The sequence below is a fragment of the Tetrao urogallus genome, assembly GCF_951394365.1.
Source record: "Tetrao urogallus genome assembly, chromosome: 1".
NCBI classification, from domain to species: domain Eukaryota; kingdom Metazoa; phylum Chordata; class Aves; order Galliformes; family Phasianidae; genus Tetrao; species Tetrao urogallus.
The window spans coordinates 19,714,174-19,720,149 of NC_136813.1; positions in this window are offsets into that span (position 1 = coordinate 19,714,174).

The window sequence follows — 5,976 nt, forward strand, 5'->3', positions numbered from 1 at the left end:
AGTTTTCATTTTCTTGTCATTACAGACAGAGAAGTAAATGAAATTCACAAGTGAGTAGGAAGAATTCCCAAAGCTTGGGTTCCTAGTTATTGTTGTCTTTTTTTTTTGAATGAGGGAAAACACAATGGAATGTGTGTAAAGGAATGTGTATTCCTTTCCTTCCCTTGAGATAAGAGAACTGGAGTATGTTATCCATGTAGCCCCTTCTTTTCATCTTCAGTGAAGGATGAAGGCCTTTGGAGTACAAGGAAATCTGTGCTGGTAGTGGCTGGGGGAAATCCGGAGAAGGGATAGCATCTGCAGATCTGGAGCTTTGGGTCTGTTCATCTTCCTGCTTTTTCCCTTCTCTTCCTGTTTAGCATGCCCCAGGTAGCTTGAATTACAAACTTGAATAGGAAAATGGTCAATGTTGCTCCAACTGAGTGCAACTCAGATGGAAATTTAGGGTGTTGAGTTGAGGGGTAGGACAGTAGGTGTGGCAAAATGTAACTGTTTGCAGGCATTTGAAAAGCTGAAGTACCCTGGGCACAGAGGCAGTGTAGTTTGTATGAGGCGTGTAATCAGAGTGTGAAGCTAGAAGCACAGAAGTGTACAGCTCTTCTGTGTGTTTGCTGAGGTGGTATTCAGTTCTAGGTTGAAGCGCTTATGTTTAGGTAGCTGCATAGCAGAGCTTATGCATGAGGTATTTCATCTCACCTTATTGTACTTGTATCCTTCTATTGATGCAACAAAGAAGTTGTTCTCTTAGCTTCTGTGGACCTCTTGTGAGGAGTGTAGTTGCTGAATACATTTATGTAATATCAAGCTCCATTGCTTTCAACAGGCCACTTATTCAATCCATCTCTTTCTTCTCTACAGAAAGAGAATTATGGTGGTTCCTCTTTTTTTTTCAGGGGGCTGTGAGAGTCGTCAGTGAAAGTACTAAAACCTCCTAAAAGTTATGTATTCAGAGAGAATTGGGATGAATGTATGGAAAGCTCTTTTTTGGGGCAGATATGTTCAGCTTTTTATATTCTACTAGAGGGCATAAGAAAAAAGCCTCCTTTTAAGAATAATAATAAAAAAAATTGAACAGTGTCTTTGAGAAAATAAAATAAGGAGACGTTCACAAGTAAAGGGATTATATAATGAACTGGCATTCACTTTGTATTATTAGTGAACATATAAAGAACTTGAAAATCATAAGAATCACAAAATCTAGCTCCTTTTTTAGATTATTCTGTTGGTATGTTTTTAGTGCAAATGACAGTGCCTTTTGGGGGATGTGGAAAGGCAAAGGCAGATTCTAGGAGCAGCTGTTGGTTTGAGTTTTTGCCAGTTGGTCAAACACTTGAAAACTCAGCTTGCCTTTTATAATAGGCATGCTCTGCTGTTGTTTAGAAAGATTGTACATTTTGTTTGTCTTCTTTCATCTTTGTTACTGTACATCTGCTTTCTACTTGATTTTTAAATCTGACTTGCCAAGGCAATGTCAAGCTCCCTGCATGCAGTTCAACAGCTGCTGGCTGCAGGACGGTGGTCAGAAGTGACCTGGGGGGAGGGGATGCTTTGCAGGAGCAGGAAAAGCCTAGGAAGAGAAGCACCAATTCCTTAGTTATCTCTGTCTGTAGATAGATCTTTACCTGCTTACCTCTAAGGCAGTAACTGTTGCTAAGCGCCTTCTAATTTTAAAACGTAAGGCAGTTAAGCCTAAGTTGTTATGAGCAAGGAAAAAAAAAAAGAAAAAGGAAATGAGAAAATGGAGGGAATGTATCTAATGCAAATTTTTAATGGCCTGATCTAAGCTAATTCAAGTTTCTGATGTGCTGTTCTTTTCAAATGTGCATGGAAATTAAGTTAACTGTGCTTGCTGTTGTCTGTAGGGTTTGAGCGGTATCTGAGCTCAGGTCAGTTTGGCCCTGTGAGGTGTTGTTTGTGATCAACATCAAACAGATGGATTTCAGGAGATGCTGAGTGACATCCAACCTTGTGTTTCCTTTCTCACCTGTTGACTTTTGTTCTTGTTCTTAGGTCTGGTGCTCGTGTCTCATATACTTCTGGTGCAGCCTCAGAACTGCTTTCTGGGCCCTTCATCTCTGGTGCCAGATGCAGAGGGTGGGCTGATGCTGTGGCACCATGTGGAAGCTGATCCCTGGCTTGCTTGAAGCAGAAGTGTGAATTTGCTTTCAGGGTGACTAATGGTGTACGCACTGTGCAGACAGGCTTCTGGATCAGGAGTTGTGTGATGCCCAGCTGAGGCTTGGTCCTATTCATCTTAGGTGCAAGTCTCTGATTGTAGTATCTGCTTAGCTAAAGTAAAACAGTTTTTTGTGATTGGTCCCAACCTTCTGAACTGATGCAAGTCTTAAAATTAATAACAAGTCTTTGTTTTGTCTTCTGTTTATCTGGGGGTGGATGGGAAGAGAAGCTGTATTAAAATTGTTATAAAATCCAAATGTGGTTGATCACATACCTGATTCAACATGTTTAATGTAGTGGCAGATAATCAGAATGAGTTTCTCTGCTACTAATAAGCTGGGGCTCAAGAATAATCTGAGATGGCAGAGGAGCATGGAACTAGAGACATAAGGAAGAACTTTTTCTCTCAGAGTGATCAGGCCACTGGAATGGCCTGCCCAAAGAGGTGGTGGAGTCGCTGTCCCTGGCAGTGTTCAAGAGTCGTCTGGATGACGTGCTGCGTGATATGGTTTAGTGCTTGTGGTGGCAATGGTGATGAGGAGACGGTTGGACTAAATGATCTTGTAAGTCGTTTCCAACCTTGTGATTCTATGAACTCAGTGGAACACAATTGCAGTAACTGTATTCACTGCAGAACACGAATCTGGGAATCATAGACTGATACCACAGAATCATAAAATGGCTTAGGCTGGAAGGGACCTTAAAGCCCATGTAGTTCCAACCATTCTCCCATGGACCAAGTTGTCAGCCACTAGATCAGGCTGTCCAAGGTCCCATCCACCCTTCGAACACCTCCAAGGATGGGGCATCCACAGCTTCTCTGGGCAGCCTCACCACTCAGAGTTTGGAATTTTTTCCTAACATCTAACCTAAATCTCCCTTTTCCCCGTCCTATTGCTATCAGACTGTGTAAGAAGTCACTCTCCCTTCTGTTTATGACCTCCCCTCCAGTACTGAGCGGTCAGAGTGTGGCCTCCTCAGAGCCTTCTCTTCTCCAAGCTAAACAAGCCCAGCTCACTCAACCTTTCTCTATAAGAGAGGTATTCCCAGCCCTCTGATCATCTTTGTGGCCCTCTTCTGGACCATCTCCTCCAGTTAGGCATCTTTCTTGTGCTGAGAGCTCCAGGCCTGGACGCAGAACTCCAGATAACTTCTGCCTCAGCATGGCAGGGCTGTGTGGGATAATCCCCTCCCTTACCCTGCTGGCCACTCCTCTTTTGATGTAGTCCAGGACACTGTTGACTTTCCTGGGTTGTAAGAGCACGCTGCTGGCTCATGTCTAGCTTTCATCCATGAGGAGCCCCAGGTCCTTTTTTGTAGGGCTGCTCTCAGTAAGTTCTCTCTTTTCTTTACAGGGTTGCCCTGAGCCAAATGCATGATCTTGCCCCTGGCCTTGTGAGACCTCTTTAGATTCATGTGGGCACACTTTTCAAGCCTGTTCAGATTCCTTTGGATGGCGTCACTTCCTTTTATTGTGCCAACGGCACCGGTCGGCTCAGTGTCATCAGCAAATTTGCTGAGGGTGCACTCAATCCCACTGTTCAGGTCATTAATAAAGATGTTGAAGAGCACCAATCCTGAGATGGATCCTTGGTGATACTACTCTTGTATCCCTGGTGATACTACTCTTGACTGGTCTTTACTTGAAGATAGAGCTGTCGACTACAACCTCCTGACTGTGACCATCCTACCAATTATTTGTCTGTAGGATAGTCATGCCTTCAAATCTGTATTTCTCCAATTCTGAGATAAGGGTCTGGTGCAGGACCATGTGAAAGGTCCTTCGCACAAATCCAAGTAGATGGCTTCAGTTGTCCTTCCTTTGTTCATCATCCATGCTATGATGGATGCCATCATCCATCATAGCATACCACCAGACTTGTCAGGCACAGTCTGCCCTTGGTGAAGCCATGCTGGTTGTCCTGGTTTATTGGCATGTGTCTGAACATATCTTCTGAGAGGATCCTCATTATGATCTTACTATGAGGCTTACCAACCTGTAGTTTCCCTGGTCTTCCTTTCTTTCTTGTAAATGGGAGTTTCCCTTTTTCCAATTGCCAGGAATTTCACTTGACATTCATAACTTCTCGAGTATATTGGAGAATGATTTGGCAACCATACCAGCCTGTTCCTTCAGGACCTTGGGATGCATGTTGTCTACCTCCAAACTTAATCTCTTTCATGATCTTCTCCTCATTGGTGAGCACCAGGTCCAATAATGCTTCACCTCTGGTTGGTCTGTCAAATAATTAGATCTGGAAGTTATCCTTAATGGACTCCAGGAATCTTCTGGGTTGCTTTAGCCTGCCATGTTGCTTTCCTGGCAGAAATCCAGGTGTTCATAAACCCCCAGCAGGATGAGAGCCTGCAAGCATGGTGCTCCTATTAGCTGAAGTAGGAAGACCTTGTCAACAGTCTGTCATTGATCAGGAAACCTGTAGTAAACCACAACCATTAGATGTCCTGTATTGACCTGATCCCTAATTTTAACCTGCAAGCTCTCAACTTGTTGCTGTTTCTGTTGTTGCTGTTTCTCAGAGGCAACTCTTAAGGAACGTTTATTTAATTCCTTGAGGTTTTCTTATAATGAGTGGTTTCCATTTCTTTGGAAAATACAACATCTTAGCCTACATAATTACACTTAATGCGTAAATTAATCAGAATGGAGTAAACTTGCTGCTGTTTCTTTTGGATACAGAGACTAGCTCAATTTCTTGTAACAGGAGTTACAAGCAGGCCTTGTTCTGGAAGGCTGGAAACAGCAATAGAAAATACAACTAAAGAAAATGCCCTGTCTCTGGAAGTCCATCTCTGCACGTTTTTCATCTAGGAATGGTTCTGTAGAACTTAGGCTAAAAAAGTGTTCTTTATAGAGAATTTAGCATTCTGCATTCACTAATTGGCCACCTGATTTCTGAAATGCTTGATATCTGTTTTTCTGTTTCCAGCATCATACTTCCCTCCACGCTGGTTAAGCCTAATGAAGTATTCAGTTCCCTAGTTTTCCCTAATTTATTCTGTGTATATGTTTGTTGTTTTTTTTTTATCCCTAGATGACCAGTTCTAATAGCCTTTGTTCCCTCAGAAAAATGTCTTCTCTTATCTGGCACATGTCTAGACTGTGGTAAACACATTTTATTGCCTCATTCAGATTGTCATCCAACAATACTAATGAAAAACAGTCTTTCTCATCACATAGAACGTCTCTCTCATTCTCACCCAGCCTGTTTCTGTTCAGGTGTCGTGCCCTTATCTGTCAGATAAGTGCATCATTTTGATAGAGAACCTGTTGGGATGAGGGTTGGTCAGCTTCTGTCACAGTTATGGGGCTGTTGTGAATGGACGAGCAGTCTGTGGCCCTCTGGGCAAATGCTCTGTGCCAAGGCAGTGACCTGCTCTCTGCAGACAGCATTCATTCCTGTGAGTCCAGGGGGAACTGCCAGTTTTTAAAATGCAAATGTGTGCTGAAGTCCAATGATTCTGCGAAGCACTGGCACGCTGTAGCACTGGTCTGCGTAGCAGTAAATAGCATACTTCTTGCCTTGGAACTGGTGTATGTTGTGTCTGTTGAGTGCATGCTTTGTGCTCTTGTCACATTCTGACTTGAGCCCGTGACTCCTTTGCCTTTGTAGAAGTGCAGCATCTTACAAGGGGAAGACTGAAGCAAGTGCTTTGAAAGAAGAAAGGTGAAGTATGTTTTGCATTAAAAGCTGAATGTGTGCTGAACAAATTCATGGCTCTTATTTCCACTGTTGTAAAAAAAGTCTCTCTTTTTCTGTAAATTCCAGGTTGTAAGCC